At 37.1% G+C, this 17,661-nt stretch overlaps 4 non-coding genes and 1 pseudogene across 4 annotated transcripts; all 5 read left to right on the forward strand.

The window, feature by feature from the left end:
* Positions 1 to 476: 476 nt before the first annotated feature.
* On the forward strand, positions 477 to 2,471 carry LOC122625839. Its single transcript, XR_006326676.1, has one exon. It is a non-coding gene; the product is annotated as a small subunit ribosomal RNA (ribosomal RNA).
* A 789-nt stretch (positions 2,472 to 3,260) lies between these two features.
* Positions 3,261 to 3,439, forward strand: LOC122625837. The gene has a single exon (XR_006326674.1). It is a non-coding gene; the product is annotated as a 5.8S ribosomal RNA (ribosomal RNA).
* A 386-nt stretch (positions 3,440 to 3,825) lies between these two features.
* On the forward strand, positions 3,826 to 10,687 carry LOC122625841 (annotated as a pseudogene).
* Positions 10,688 to 13,901: 3,214 nt separating this feature from the next.
* Positions 13,902 to 15,896, forward strand: LOC122625840. The gene has a single exon (XR_006326677.1). It is a non-coding gene; the product is annotated as a small subunit ribosomal RNA (ribosomal RNA).
* A 789-nt stretch (positions 15,897 to 16,685) lies between these two features.
* Positions 16,686 to 16,864, forward strand: LOC122625838. The gene has a single exon (XR_006326675.1). It is a non-coding gene; the product is annotated as a 5.8S ribosomal RNA (ribosomal RNA).
* Positions 16,865 to 17,661: the final 797 nt, after the last annotated feature.

The raw sequence follows: 17,661 nt of genomic DNA on the forward strand, positions 1-17,661 counted from the left end.
GTTACCCGCGGTATAATAAAATTTTTGGAAAATTACAAATTTTATATATAAATCATCATATGCGCTCGGTTTTATGTTATATATTACCAGAGAGTTATATGGAAAAAGATAAATTTTAAATTTATCATCAAAATGCAAATGATTTAGCTCAATATTTATATTGGTTAAACAAAAATTGTACATGTGTGGATACAATAATTATGTATGTTGGAAACAAAATGATATTTTAGAATGAAATATGTATAATATAAATAAAAAATTATGGAAATATATATATATATAAAAACAAGAATGGAATTTACGAATACGAATACGAATGCTATATAAAAATGGCCGTAATCGAATTAAAATAGATTTAAAAACCCAAAGGCAAATTTTATAATAAGAAATGGAATTATATAAAATGGAAATCTATAATATTTATATTACTTATTTCAATTCAAAAAATATGAATGAAATATGAAAAAAGAAACATTATTCTGGTTGATCCTGCCAGTAGTTATATGCTTGTCTCAAAGATTAAGCCATGCATGTCTAAGTACACACGAATTAAAAGTGAAACCGCAAAAGGCTCATTATATCAGTTATGGTTCCTTAGATCGTTAACAGTTACTTGGATAACTGTGGTAATTCTAGAGCTAATACATGCAATTAAAACATGAACCTTATGGGACATGTGCTTTTATTAGGCTAAAACCAAGCGATCGCAAGATCGTTATATTGGTTGAACTCTAGATAACATGCAGATCGTATGGTCTTGTACCGACGACAGATCTTTCAAATGTCTGCCCTATCAACTTTTGATGGTAGTATCTAGGACTACCATGGTTGCAACGGGTAACGGGGAATCAGGGTTCGATTCCGGAGAGGGAGCCTGAGAAACGGCTACCACATCTAAGGAAGGCAGCAGGCGCGTAAATTACCCACTCCCAGCTCGGGGAGGTAGTGACGAAAAATAACAATACAGGACTCATATCCGAGGCCCTGTAATTGGAATGAGTACACTTTAAATCCTTTAACAAGGACCAATTGGAGGGCAAGTCTGGTGCCAGCAGCCGCGGTAATTCCAGCTCCAATAGCGTATATTAAAGTTGTTGCGGTTAAAACGTTCGTAGTTGAACTTGTGCTTCATACGGGTAGTACAACTTACAATTGTGGTTAGTACTATACCTTTATGTATGTAAGCGTATTACCGGTGGAGTTCTTATATGTGTTTAAATACTTGTATTTTTTCATATGTTCCTCCTATTTAAAAACCTGCATTAGTGCTCTTAAACGAGTGTTATTGTGGGCCGGTACTATTACTTTGAACAAATTAGAGTGCTTAAAGCAGGCTTCAAATGCCTGAATATTCTGTGCATGGGATAATGAAATAAGACCTCTGTTCTGCTTTCATTGGTTTTCAGATCAAGAGGTAATGATTAATAGAAGCAGTTTGGGGGCATTAGTATTACGACGCGAGAGGTGAAATTCTTGGACCGTCGTAAGACTAACTTAAGCGAAAGCATTTGCCAAAGATGTTTTCATTAATCAAGAACGAAAGTTAGAGGTTCGAAGGCGATCAGATACCGCCCTAGTTCTAACCATAAACGATGCCAGCTAGCAATTGGGTGTAGCTACTTTTATGGCTCTCTCAGTCGCTTCCCGGGAAACCAAAGCTTTTGGGCTCCGGGGGAAGTATGGTTGCAAAGCTGAAACTTAAAGGAATTGACGGAAGGGCACCACCAGGAGTGGAGCCTGCGGCTTAATTTGACTCAACACGGGAAAACTTACCAGGTCCGAACATAAGTGTGTAAGACAGATTGATAGCTCTTTCTCGAATCTATGGGTGGTGGTGCATGGCCGTTCTTAGTTCGTGGAGTGATTTGTCTGGTTAATTCCGATAACGAACGAGACTCAAATATATTAAATAGATATCTTCAGGATTATGGTGCTGAAGCTTATATAGCCTTCATTCATGGTGGCAGTAAAATGTTTATTGTGTTTGAATGTGTTTATGTAAGTGGAGCCGTACCTGTTGGTTTGTCCCATTATAAGGACACTAGCTTCTTAAATGGACAAATTGCGTCTAGCAATAATGAGATTGAGCAATAACAGGTCTGTGATGCCCTTAGATGTCCTGGGCTGCACGCGCGCTACAATGAAAGTATCAACGTGTATTTCCTAGACCGAGAGGTCCGGGTAAACCGCTGAACCACTTTCATGCTTGGGATTGTGAACTGAAACTGTTCACATGAACTTGGAATTCCCAGTAAGTGTGAGTCATTAACTCGCATTGATTACGTCCCTGCCCTTTGTACACACCGCCCGTCGCTACTACCGATTGAATTATTTAGTGAGGTCTCCGGACGTGATCACTGTGACGCCTTGCGTGTTACGGTTGTTTCGCAAAAGTTGACCGAACTTGATTATTTAGAGGAAGTAAAAGTCGTAACAAGGTTTCCGTAGGTGAACCTGCGGAAGGATCATTATTGTATAATATCCTTACCGTTAATAAACATTTGTTATAATACAAATAAATTGAATTTACCAAAAACCAAATTTACCAAATTACAATGAGATCAATTTACAAAAGCACATGATTTATGATTATTTACAAAAGCAATTATATATGACTATTATCGAACACAATAATTCAATTGATTCAAAGAATCAAAAATCAAATTAAAATGATGATCTGGTTTTCCTAGCCAAACATCATAAAATGTGGTTAGCCACCACATTGGGTTATATGTGACTGCGGTCCACATTAATCCACATAAGTTAAAAATTGTGATTGGGGACCACAATATATTGTGTGTGAAGTTTTGCGGATTCACAAAAAAATAATATGATTTATATATTGCTTTAAAATAAAAATAAACAATGTGTTTCCTAAAAATTCGAAAATGGACAATCGAATTTTTAAAATTTGTGTGTATATGGACCATAATATACACGCGTTGCGAATATGTATTGTTCATCTTAGTTATGAGCATACGTTGGCTAATGCAACAACCTAAAATATACAATGTTGTACCTGGCATCCATCAGGTTAATGTTTTATATAAAATGCAGTATGTATCGCCCATATTGGTAATTATAAATAAAATGGTAATTATATGATACATATTGCTTATATGAAACTAAGACATTTCGCAGCATTTATTTTAGGTATAAAAATACATTTATTGAAGGAATTGATATATGCCAGTAAAATGGTGTATTTTTAATTTCTTTCAATAAAAACAATATTGACATTATATAGAAATGAATTATAAAACTCTAAGCGGTGGATCACTCGGCTCATGGGTCGATGAAGAACGCAGCAAACTGTGCGTCATCGTGTGAACTGCAGGACACATGAACATCGACATTTTGAACGCATATCGCAGTCCATGCTGTTATGTACTTTAATTAATTTTATAGTGCTGCTTGGACTACATATGGTTGAGGGTTGTAAGACTATGCTAATTAAGTTGTTTATAAATTTTTATAAGCATATGGTATATTATTGGATAAAATAATAATTTTATTCATAATATTAAAAACTGTATATGAAAAACATTATCCTCACATTTGAATGTGAAAAACGAAGAGAAATATTTTCTTTTTCAATCAAATAATACTGAGAAATGTCTAGCATAAAAAATTGAATTATTTTTCATCTAGGATTGTCTCTTATTAATGATTCGGAAATAGAAAAAATTTGGTTATGTTATTTTCTTCGTTGGTTCGTTAATGGAAAATACTAAGCTACAAAAAATAATGGAAATTATTACAACGAATTTAATAAAATGTTTTATCATTATATATAAAGAATTAATAGCAATAAAAAGTTATATACAACCTCAACTCATATGGGACTACCCCCTGAATTTAAGCATATTAATTAGGGGAGGAAAAGAAACTAACAAGGATTTTCTTAGTAGCGGCGAGCGAAAAGAAAACAGTTCAGCACTAAGTCACTTTGTCTATATGGCAAATGTGAGATGCAGTGTATGGAGCGTCAATATTCTAGTATGAGAAATTAACGATTTAAGTCCTTCTTAAATGAGGCCATTTACCCATAGAGGGTGCCAGGCCCGTATAACGTTAATGATTACTAGATGATGTTTCCAAAGAGTCGTGTTGCTTGATAGTGCAGCACTAAGTGGGTGGTAAACTCCATCTAAAACTAAATATAACCATGAGACCGATAGTAAACAAGTACCGTGAGGGAAAGTTGAAAAGAACTCTGAATAGAGAGTTAAACAGTACGTGAAACTGCTTAGAGGTTAAGCCCGATGAACCTGAATATCCGTTATGGAAAATTCATCATTAAAATTGTAATATTTAAATAATATTATGAGGATAGTGTGCATTTTTTCCATATAAGGACATTGTAATCTATTAGCATATCCCAAATTTATCATAAAATATAACTTATAGTTTATTCAAATTAAAGTGCTTGCATTTTAACACAGAATAAATGTTATTAATTTGATAAAGTGCTGATAGATTTATATGATTACAGTGCGTTAATTTTTCGGAATTATATAATGGCATAATTATCATTGATTTTTATGTTTATTATATGCACTTGTATGATTAACAATGCGAAAGATTCAGGATACCTTCGGGACCCGTCTTGAAACACGGACCAAGGAGTCTAACATATGTGCAAGTTATTGGGATATAAACCTAATAGCGTAATTAACTTGACTACTAATGGGATTAGTTTTTTAACTATTTATAGCTAATTAACACAATCCCGGGGCGTTCTATATAGTTATGTATAATGTATATTTATATTATTTATGCCTCTAACTGGAACGTACCTTGAGCATATATGCTGTGACCCGAAAGATGGTGAACTATACTTGATCAGGTTGAAGTCAGGGGAAACCCTGATGGAAGACCGAAACAGTTCTGACGTGCAAATCGATTGTCAGAATTGAGTATAGGGGCGAAAGACCAATCGAACCATCTAGTAGCTGGTTCCTTCCGAAGTTTCCCTCAGGATAGCTGGTGCATTTTAATATTATATAAAATAATCTTATCTGGTAAAGCGAATGATTAGAGGCCTTAGGGTCGAAACGATCTTAACCTATTCTCAAACTTTAAATGGGTAAGAACCTTAACTTTCTTGATATGAAGTTCAAGGTTATGATATAATGTGCCCAGTGGGCCACTTTTGGTAAGCAGAACTGGCGCTGTGGGATGAACCAAACGTAATGTTACGGTGCCCAAATTAACAACTCATGCAGATACCATGAAAGGCGTTGGTTGCTTAAAACAGCAGGACGGTGATCATGGAAGTCGAAATCCGCTAAGGAGTGTGTAACAACTCACCTGCCGAAGCAACTAGCCCTTAAAATGGATGGCGCTTAAGTTGTATACCTATACATTACCGCTAAAGTAGATGATTTATATTACTTGTGATATAAATTTTGAAACTTTAGTGAGTAGGAAGGTACAATGGTATGCGTAGAAGTGTTTGGCGTAAGCCTGCATGGAGCTGCCATTGGTACAGATCTTGGTGGTAGTAGCAAATAATCGAATGAGACCTTGGAGGACTGAAGTGGAGAAGGGTTTCGTGTGAACAGTGGTTGATCACGAGTTAGTCGGTCCTAAGTTCAAGGCGAAAGCCGAAAATTTTCAAGTAAAACAAAAATGCCAAACTACATACAAAAAGCGAATATAATACACTTGAATAATTTTGAACGAAAGGGAATACGGTTCCAATTCCGTAACCTGTTGAGTATCCGTTTGTTATTAAATATGGGCCTCGTGCTCATCCTGGCAACAGGAACGACCATAAAGAAGCCGTCGAGAGATATCGGAAGAGTTTTCTTTTCTGTTTTATAGCCGTACTACCATGGAAGTCTTTCGCAGAGAGATATGGTAGATGGGCTAGAAGAGCATGACATATACTGTTGTGTCGATATTTTCTCCTCGGACCTTGAAAATTTATGGTGGGGACACGCAAACTTCTCAACAGGCCGTACCAATATCCGCAGCTGGTCTCCAAGGTGAAGAGTCTCTAGTCGATAGAATAATGTAGGTAAGGGAAGTCGGCAAATTAGATCCGTAACTTCGGGATAAGGATTGGCTCTGAAGATTGAGATAGTCGGGCTTGATTGGGAAACAATAACATGGTTTATGTGCTCGTTCTGGGTAAATAGAGTTTCTAGCATTTATGTTAGTTTCTTGTTCCCCGGATAGTTTAGTTACGTAGCCAATTGTGGAACTTTCTTGCTAAAATTTTTAAGAATACTATTTGGGTTAAACCAATTAGTTCTTATTAATTATAACGATTATCAATTAACAATCAATTCAGAACTGGCACGGACTTGGGGAATCCGACTGTCTAATTAAAACAAAGCATTGTGATGGCCCTAGCGGGTGTTGACACAATGTGATTTCTGCCCAGTGCTCTGAATGTCAAAGTGAAGAAATTCAAGTAAGCGCGGGTCAACGGCGGGAGTAACTATGACTCTCTTAAGGAGAAGGCGCCGCCCTAGTAGAAGTGAGCAAGACCACCAAGTACCAACGTCAGAAGCATCTCCAATCACTCCGCTCGAACAGTCGAACAGGGAAATTTTGCGGACGCTGCGTGGGTATAGCCCCGTAGTATGCCCTTCCAAATGGAGAGCCCAAGAATTACAAACTATCATTGATAGGGCGGAATTTGAGGGAAAGGAAACCACTCTCCAATGCTTATCGCTCTACCTCCAGGGAATTTTTCCGGTACAGGGTGTACGACACACGCTGACGAGGCCTCCTCGGAGACCTCGGAATAGGAGGGAAAGCAGAAGGCAGCAGTACGCTGTCATCCAGCGAAACTGGGATAAGCATAAAGGAAGGTGCATTAAGTCCCTGCTTAATGGAACTGATGAGTCGGTAATGCCAAGCCGAGAATTTATGGAGCCCTACTGGAGAGAAGTAATGACTCAGCCTAGCCCAAGCTCTTGCAATGGAGAAGTGATTCGTACGGATCACTCGCTTGAGACGGTATGGTCTGCAATAACGGAGCAAGACCTTAGGGCATCAAGAGTTTCATTATCTTCATCTCCGGGGCCTGACGGGGTAACTCCAAAAACTGCCAGGGAGGTGCCGTCAGGTATTATGCTACGCATAATGAACCTAATTCTATGGTGCGGTAACTTACCTCACTCTATCCGACTGGCCAGAACCATCTTCATCCCGAAGACGGTGACGGCAAAGCGACCGCAAGACTTTCGTCCAATATCGGTGCCTTCCGTCCTGGTAAGACAGCTAAATGCCATCTTGGCAACCCGATTGACCTCATCAATCGATTGGGACCCGCGCCAGCGGGGCTTCTTACCAACCGACGGATGCGCCGATAATGCGACGATAGTTGACTTAGTCCTGAGGCATAGCCATAAGTACTTTAAATCTTGCTACATCGCCAACTTAGATGTTAGCAAGGCATTTGACTCATTGTCACATGCAGCAATATATGGGACATTACGTGCTTATGGTGCGCCGAAGGGTTTTGTTGACTATGTACAGAAGACGTACGAGGGAGGTGGTATCAGTCTCAACGGGGAAGGTTGGTGTTCAGAGGAATTCGTGCCTGCTAGAGGAGTGAAGCAGGGCGACCCTTTGTCCCCCATTCTATTTAACTTGGTCATCGACCGGTTACTTAGAGCCCTACCTAGCGAGATTGGTACCAAGGTCGGAAATGCCATGATAAACGCTGCTGCATTTGCGGATGATTTGGTACTATTTGCGGAAACTCGGATGGGACTTCAAACTTTGTTGGACAAGACTATGGACTTTTTATCCATCGTCGGCCTTAAACTTAATGCTGATAAGTGCTTTACTGTCGGTATTAAGGGCCAGCCGAAACAGAAGTGTACTGTGCTAGAGGCACAGAGCTTCTGCGTAGGCTCGAGAGAGATTCCAACACTGAAGCGTACTGACGAGTGGAAGTATCTCGGTATACATTTCACTGCAAGTGGGAGGGTTCGATGCAATCCGGCAGAGGACATTGGTCCAAAGCTACAAAGATTGTCAGAGGCCCCCCTTAAGCCACAACAGAGGTTGTTCGCCCTTCGGACTGTCCTGATCCCACAACTCTATCACAAGTTATCCCTTGGGAGTGTGACGATAGGCGTCTTACGAAAGACTGACAAGCTAATACGTTTCTATGTGCGAAGATGGCTAAATCTTCCGTCGGATGTGCCGATAGCATTCGTTCATGCCCCCCCAAAATGTGGGGGTCTCGGAATTCCATCACTAAGATGGGTAGCACCGATGTTACGACTTAGACGATTGAGCAACATAAAATGGCCCCACCTCGTACAATCCGAGGAAGCCAGCTCCTTCATCGAAGCGGAAAAACAAAGGGCCCGAGGTAGATTGATAGCTGAACAAAATGAATTGTTATCGCGTCCGGCAATAGAAAAGTATTGGGCGAACAGGTTGTACCTCTCCGTTGATGGTGGCGGACTCCGTGAAGCGGGCCACTATGGTCCTCAACACGGGTGGGTTAGTCAGCCCACGCGTTTACTAACAGGAAAGGAATATTTAGACGGTATTCGGCTGCGGATAAATGCCCTACCCACAAAGTCTCGCACTACGAGGGGAAGGCACGAATTGGAGAGGCAGTGTCGTGCAGGATGTGATGCTCCCGAAACAACAAACCACATTATGCAAAAATGCTATCGTTCGCATGGGAGGCGAGTAGCTAGACACAACTGCGTAGTAAATCGAATCAAGCGGGGACTTGAGGAGAGAGGCTGCGTGGTCATTGCCGAACCAAGTCTGCAGTGCGAATCCGGCCTTAATAAACCGGACCTGGTGGTACTCCGACAAAATCACATTGATGTGATTGACGTGCAGGTTGTGACAGACGGACACTCTATGGACGAAGCGCATCAGCGCAAAATCAATAGATACGACAGACCGGACATACGAACTGAATTGCGTCGCCGATTCGAAGCCGCAGGTGACATCGAGTTTCATTCTGCCACCCTAAACTGGAGGGGGATTTGGAGTGGTCAATCCGTAAAACGATTGATTGCGAAGGGTCTCCTCAGCAAATATGATAGTCATATCATTAGCGTCCAGGTTATGAGAGGCAGTCTTGGCTGTTTTAGACAGTTCATGTACCTTAGCGGGTTTTCTCGTGATTGGACGTAGCTTAAACGTTTGGTTCACATACATCTGCCTGCTGCCTTGGCATAATATCAAAAAGGCATAAACATCGCACAATAATGGTTAATACGGCTATGAGGATGGTTTTAGTACGTAGGCGTTGCGGAACTTCGGTTCAGATAGAGCAATGAATCGTGCATGCTAGGAAACTGACCAAATGGTGGCAGCCCTAGTATCTTTCGAAGATTTCCATACCTTTGCGATCAAAAAAAAAAAAAAAAATAGCCAAATGCCTCGTCATCTAATTAGTGACGCGCATGAATGGATTAACGAGATTCCTACTGTCCCTATCTACTATCTAGCGAAACCACAGCCAAGGGAACGGGCTTGGAATAATTAGCGGGGAAAGAAGACCCTTTTGAGCTTGACTCTAATCTGGCAGTGTAAGGAGACATAAGAGGTGTAGAATAAGTGGGAGATATTAGACCTCGGTTTGGTATCGTCAATGAAATACCACTACTCTTATTGTTTCCTTACTTACTTGATTAAATGGAACGTGTATCATTTCCTAGCCATTATACGGATATATTTATTATATCTTATGGTATTGGGTTTTGATGCAAGCTTCTTGATCAAAGTATCACGAGTTTGTTATATAATCGCAAACAAATTCTTTAATAAAACGATGCATTTATGTATTTTTGATTTGAAAATTTGGTATAACTCCAATTACTCAGGTATGATCCAATTCAAGGACATTGCCAGGTAGGGAGTTTGACTGGGGCGGTACATCTCTCAAATAATAACGGAGGTGTCCCAAGGCCAGCTCAGTGCGGACAGAAACCACACATAGAGCAAAAGGGCAAATGCTGACTTGATCTCGGTGTTCAGTACACACAGGGACAGCAAAAGCTCGGCCTATCGATCCTTTTGGTTTAAAGAGTTTTTAACAAGAGGTGTCAGAAAAGTTACCATAGGGATAACTGGCTTGTGGCGGCCAAGCGTTCATAGCGACGTCGCTTTTTGATCCTTCGATGTCGGCTCTTCCTATCATTGTGAAGCAAAATTCACCAAGCGTTGGATTGTTCACCCATGCAAGGGAACGTGAGCTGGGTTTAGACCGTCGTGAGACAGGTTAGTTTTACCCTACTAATGACAAAACGTTGTTGCGACAGCATTCCTGCGTAGTACGAGAGGAACCGCAGGTACGGACCAATGGCACAATACTTGTTCGAGCGAACAGTGGTATGACGCTACGTCCGTTGGATTATGCCTGAACGCCTCTAAGGTCGTATCCGTGCTGGACTGCAATGATAAATAAGGGGCAATTTGCATTGTATGGCTTCTAAACCATTTAAAGTTTATAATTTACTTTATAAACGACAATGGATGTGATGCCAATGTAATTTGTAACATAGTAAATTGGGAGGATCTTCGATCACCTGATGCCGCGCTAGTTACATATAAAAGCATTATTTAATACAATGACAAAGCCTAGAATCAATTGTAAACGACTTTTGTAACAGGCAAGGTGTTGTAAGTGGTTGAGCAGCTGCCATACTGCGATCCACTGAAGCTTATCCTTTGCTTGATGATTCGAAATAAGTACACTAATGTACTTATTATTGTTGGTTCGTGAGGTTTAGCGCAGCGCACTAGCTATAGTATAGCGCCTGCCTGCCTCTCGGATCGATCCCGGTAGCCAAATGCATTGTCATCGAATTAGTGACGCGCGCATATGAGATTGTCCCTATCTACTAATAATATAGAATTAAAGACTTTACAAAATTCTATCAAGTTGCCAAATATGAAATTGTCCCCATCTACTAATGATATAGAATTAAAGACTTTACAAAATTCTATCAAGTTGCCAAATGCATTGTCATCGATTTAGTGACGCGCGCATATGAAATTGTCCCTATCTACTAATAATATAGAATTAAAGACTTTACAAAATTCTATCAAGTTGCCAAATATGAAATTGTCCCCATCTACTAATGATATAGAATTAAAGACTTTACAAAATTCTATCAAGTTGCCAAATGCATTGTCATCGATTTAGTGACGCGCGCATATGAAATTGTCCCTATCTACTAATAATATAGAATTAAAGACTTTACAAAATTCTATCAAGTTGCCAAATATGAAATTGTCCCCATCTACTAATGATATAGAATTAAAGACTTTACAAAATTCTATCAAGTTGCCAAATGCATTGTCATCGATTTAGTGACGCGCGCATATGAAATTGTCCCTATCTACTAATAATATAGAATTAAAGACTTTACAAAATTCTATCAAGTTGCCAAATATGAAATTGTCCCCATCTACTAATGATATAGAATTAAAGACTTTACAAAATTCTATCAAGTTGCCAAATGCATTGTCATCGATTTAGTGACGCGCGCATATGAAATTGTCCCTATCTACTAATAATATAGAATTAAAGACTTTACAAAATTCTATCAAGTTGCCAAATATGAAATTGTCCCCATCTACTAATGATATAGAATTAAAGACTTTAAAAAATTCTATCAAGTTGCCAAATGACTCGTCATCAATTTAGTGACGCATATGAAATTGTCCCATCTACTAATGATAGAGTTAAAGACTTTGAAAAATTCTATCAAGTTGCCAAATACCTCGTCATCAATTTAGTGACATTGTCCTTATCTTGTAATAGAAATGAAAACTTTATTATGACTAAAGGAGAAATATATGAAATAATCGTATATACTTTTAGTATACGAAAGAAACCCCAATACTATAGGTATATTAAATATAAAACATATGAAAATGAATATTTATCACATGAATACAGACAAAATATAAGTATATTAAATAATATACATATGAAAATAAATATTATATAATATAATAATATATAATATAATAATAATAATATTATAATATATATTATTATTATAATATAATTATATATTAATAAAGGAAATAATGATGAAATATTTATATTTTCTATTAGTATTATAGAGAAAACCCATACACGTGAAAGGTTATAGTAGTGTAAGCGACGCTTTTATCGACAGAGGGTTCAAAAACTACTATAGGTAGGCAGTGGTTGCCGACCACTCGTATTGTTCGAAACTTATGTATTTATATGATTTCGACAATAATATATGGAAATTAAATATTAAACATATGGAAATGAATATTTATCGTATGGATAAATGAAGAAATGATAAAATATTCCTATATTCTCTTGGAAATATAGGAATAATCCATATACGTGAAAGGTTATAGTAGTGTAAGCGACCCTTTTATCGACAGAGGGTTCAAAAACTACTATAGGTAGGCAGTGGTTGCCGACCTCTCGTATTGTTCGAAACTTATGTATTTATATGATTTCGACAATAATATATGGAAATTAAATATTAAACATATGGAAATGAATATTTATCGTATGGATAAATGAAGAAATGATAAAATATTCCTATATTCTCTTGGAAATATAGGAATAATCCATATACGTGAAAGGTTATAGTAGTGTAAGCGACTCTTTTATCGACAGAGGGTTCAAAAACTACTATAGGTAGGCAGTGGTTGCCGACCTCTCGTATTGTTCGAAACTTATGTATTTATATGATTTCGACAATAATATATGGAAATTAAATATTAAACATATGGAAATGAATATTTATCGTATGGATAAATGAAGAAATGATAAAATATTCCTATATTCTCTTGGAAATATAGGAATAATCCATATACGTGAAAGGTTATAGTAGTGTAAGCGACCCTTTTATCGACAGAGGGTTCAAAAACTACTATAGGTAGGCAGTGGTTGCCGACCACTCGTATTGTTCGAAACTTATGTATTTATATGATTTCGACAATAATATATGGAAATTAAATATTAAACATATGGAAATGAATATTTATCATATGAATAATGGAAAAATATATTTAATTATATATGAATAAAGGAAATATCAATATAATATTACTGTATTCTCTTAATATATAAGAGAATATCCTATATGTTGGATGGCAAACAGAATTGAAAATACCCGCTTTGAGGACAGCGGGTTCAAAAACTACTATAGGTAGGCAGTGGTTGCCGACCTCTCGTATTACATTGGTTACTTACAAATAAAGTATATTATTTTCCGTACAAATTTGTTTCTCAGTTCTTATGAACATTGGGACTTGGCTCCGCGGTTAATAGGAATATACGCCCTTAGATAATATCGTTGAAACAAAAGTCAAGTTTCTATTATACATAGAATAACAAATCGTTTCCATATATTATCGTTAATTTTTGGATGCAGGCAAATATATTATTATTTATTACCTGTCATAAAGTTGGAAGTGTTTATATCGTTACCCCGGTATAATAAAATTTTTGGAAAATTACAAATTTTATATATAAATCATCATATGCGCTCGGTTTTATGTTATATATTACCAGAGAGTTATATGGAAAAAGATAAATTTTAAATTTATCATCAAAATGCAAATGATTTAGCTCAATATTTATATTGGTTAAACAAAAATTGTACATGTGTGGATACAATAATTATGTATGTTGGAAACAAAATGATATTTTAGAATGAAATATGTATAATATAAATAAAAAATTATGGAAATATATATATATATAAAACAAGAATGGAATTTACGAATACGAATACGAATGCTATATAAAAATGGCCGTAATCGAATTAAAATAGATTTAAAAACCCAAAGGCAAATTTTATAATAAGAAATGGAATTATATAAAATGGAAATCTATAATATTTATATTACTTATTTCAATTCAAAAAATATGAATGAAATATGAAAAAAGAAACATTATTCTGGTTGATCCTGCCAGTAGTTATATGCTTGTCTCAAAGATTAAGCCATGCATGTCTAAGTACACACGAATTAAAAGTGAAACCGCAAAAGGCTCATTATATCAGTTATGGTTCCTTAGATCGTTAACAGTTACTTGGATAACTGTGGTAATTCTAGAGCTAATACATGCAATTAAAACATGAACCTTATGGGACATGTGCTTTTATTAGGCTAAAACCAAGCGATCGCAAGATCGTTATATTGGTTGAACTCTAGATAACATGCAGATCGTATGGTCTTGTACCGACGACAGATCTTTCAAATGTCTGCCCTATCAACTTTTGATGGTAGTATCTAGGACTACCATGGTTGCAACGGGTAACGGGGAATCAGGGTTCGATTCCGGAGAGGGAGCCTGAGAAACGGCTACCACATCTAAGGAAGGCAGCAGGCGCGTAAATTACCCACTCCCAGCTCGGGGAGGTAGTGACGAAAAATAACAATACAGGACTCATATCCGAGGCCCTGTAATTGGAATGAGTACACTTTAAATCCTTTAACAAGGACCAATTGGAGGGCAAGTCTGGTGCCAGCAGCCGCGGTAATTCCAGCTCCAATAGCGTATATTAAAGTTGTTGCGGTTAAAACGTTCGTAGTTGAACTTGTGCTTCATACGGGTAGTACAACTTACAATTGTGGTTAGTACTATACCTTTATGTATGTAAGCGTATTACCGGTGGAGTTCTTATATGTGTTTAAATACTTGTATTTTTTCATATGTTCCTCCTATTTAAAAACCTGCATTAGTGCTCTTAAACGAGTGTTATTGTGGGCCGGTACTATTACTTTGAACAAATTAGAGTGCTTAAAGCAGGCTTCAAATGCCTGAATATTCTGTGCATGGGATAATGAAATAAGACCTCTGTTCTGCTTTCATTGGTTTTCAGATCAAGAGGTAATGATTAATAGAAGCAGTTTGGGGGCATTAGTATTACGACGCGAGAGGTGAAATTCTTGGACCGTCGTAAGACTAACTTAAGCGAAAGCATTTGCCAAAGATGTTTTCATTAATCAAGAACGAAAGTTAGAGGTTCGAAGGCGATCAGATACCGCCCTAGTTCTAACCATAAACGATGCCAGCTAGCAATTGGGTGTAGCTACTTTTATGGCTCTCTCAGTCGCTTCCCGGGAAACCAAAGCTTTTGGGCTCCGGGGGAAGTATGGTTGCAAAGCTGAAACTTAAAGGAATTGACGGAAGGGCACCACCAGGAGTGGAGCCTGCGGCTTAATTTGACTCAACACGGGAAAACTTACCAGGTCCGAACATAAGTGTGTAAGACAGATTGATAGCTCTTTCTCGAATCTATGGGTGGTGGTGCATGGCCGTTCTTAGTTCGTGGAGTGATTTGTCTGGTTAATTCCGATAACGAACGAGACTCAAATATATTAAATAGATATCTTCAGGATTATGGTGCTGAAGCTTATATAGCCTTCATTCATGGTGGCAGTAAAATGTTTATTGTGTTTGAATGTGTTTATGTAAGTGGAGCCGTACCTGTTGGTTTGTCCCATTATAAGGACACTAGCTTCTTAAATGGACAAATTGCGTCTAGCAATAATGAGATTGAGCAATAACAGGTCTGTGATGCCCTTAGATGTCCTGGGCTGCACGCGCGCTACAATGAAAGTATCAACGTGTATTTCCTAGACCGAGAGGTCCGGGTAAACCGCTGAACCACTTTCATGCTTGGGATTGTGAACTGAAACTGTTCACATGAACTTGGAATTCCCAGTAAGTGTGAGTCATTAACTCGCATTGATTACGTCCCTGCCCTTTGTACACACCGCCCGTCGCTACTACCGATTGAATTATTTAGTGAGGTCTCCGGACGTGATCACTGTGACGCCTTGCGTGTTACGGTTGTTTCGCAAAAGTTGACCGAACTTGATTATTTAGAGGAAGTAAAAGTCGTAACAAGGTTTCCGTAGGTGAACCTGCGGAAGGATCATTATTGTATAATATCCTTACCGTTAATAAACATTTGTTATAATACAAATAAATTGAATTTACCAAAAACCAAATTTACCAAATTACAATGAGATCAATTTACAAAAGCACATGATTTATGATTATTTACAAAAGCAATTATATATGACTATTATCGAACACAATAATTCAATTGATTCAAAGAATCAAAAATCAAATTAAAATGATGATCTGGTTTTCCTAGCCAAACATCATAAAATGTGGTTAGCCACCACATTGGGTTATATGTGACTGCGGTCCACATTAATCCACATAAGTTAAAAATTGTGATTGGGGACCACAATATATTGTGTGTGAAGTTTTGCGGATTCACAAAAAAATAATATGATTTATATATTGCTTTAAAATAAAAATAAACAATGTGTTTCCTAAAAATTCGAAAATGGACAATCGAATTTTTAAAATTTGTGTGTATATGGACCATAATATACACGCGTTGCGAATATGTATTGTTCATCTTAGTTATGAGCATACGTTGGCTAATGCAACAACCTAAAATATACAATGTTGTACCTGGCATCCATCAGGTTAATGTTTTATATAAAATGCAGTATGTATCGCCCATATTGGTAATTATAAATAAAATGGTAATTATATGATACATATTGCTTATATGAAACTAAGACATTTCGCAGCATTTATTTTAGGTATAAAAATACATTTATTGAAGGAATTGATATATGCCAGTAAAATGGTGTATTTTTAATTTCTTTCAATAAAAACAATATTGACATTATATAGAAATGAATTATAAAACTCTAAGCGGTGGATCACTCGGCTCATGGGTCGATGAAGAACGCAGCAAACTGTGCGTCATCGTGTGAACTGCAGGACACATGAACATCGACATTTTGAACGCATATCGCAGTCCATGCTGTTATGTACTTTAATTAATTTTATAGTGCTGCTTGGACTACATATGGTTGAGGGTTGTAAGACTATGCTAATTAAGTTGTTTATAAATTTTTATAAGCATATGGTATATTATTGGATAAAATAATAATTTTATTCATAATATTAAAAACTGTATATGAAAAACATTATCCTCACATTTGAATGTGAAAAACGAAGAGAAATATTTTCTTTTTCAATCAAATAATACTGAGAAATGTCTAGCATAAAAAATTGAATTATTTTTCATCTAGGATTGTCTCTTATTAATGATTCGGAAATAGAAAAAATTTGGTTATGTTATTTTCTTCGTTGGTTCGTTAATGGAAAATACTAAGCTACAAAAAATAATGGAAATTATTACAACGAATTTAATAAAATGTTTTATCATTATATATAAAGAATTAATAGCAATAAAAAGTTATATACAACCTCAACTCATATGGGACTACCCCCTGAATTTAAGCATATTAATTAGGGGAGGAAAAGAAACTAACAAGGATTTTCTTAGTAGCGGCGAGCGAAAAGAAAACAGTTCAGCACTAAGTCACTTTGTCTATATGGCAAATGTGAGATGCAGTGTATGGAGCGTCAATATTCTAGTATGAGAAATTAACGATTTAAGTCCTTCTTAAATGAGGCCATTTACCCATAGAGGGTGCCAGGCCCGTATAACGTTAATGATTACTAGATGATGTTTCCAAAGAGTCGTGTTGCTTGATAGTGCAGCACTAAGTGGGTGGTAAACTCCATCTAAAACTAAATATAACCATGAGACCGATAGTAAACAAGTACCGTGAGGGAAAGTTGAAAAGAACTCTGAATAGAGAGTTAAACAG

Source organism: Drosophila teissieri, unplaced genomic scaffold, assembly GCF_016746235.2.
Source record: "Drosophila teissieri strain GT53w unplaced genomic scaffold, Prin_Dtei_1.1 Segkk90_quiver_pilon_scaf, whole genome shotgun sequence".
NCBI lineage: Eukaryota > Metazoa > Arthropoda > Insecta > Diptera > Drosophilidae > Drosophila > Drosophila teissieri.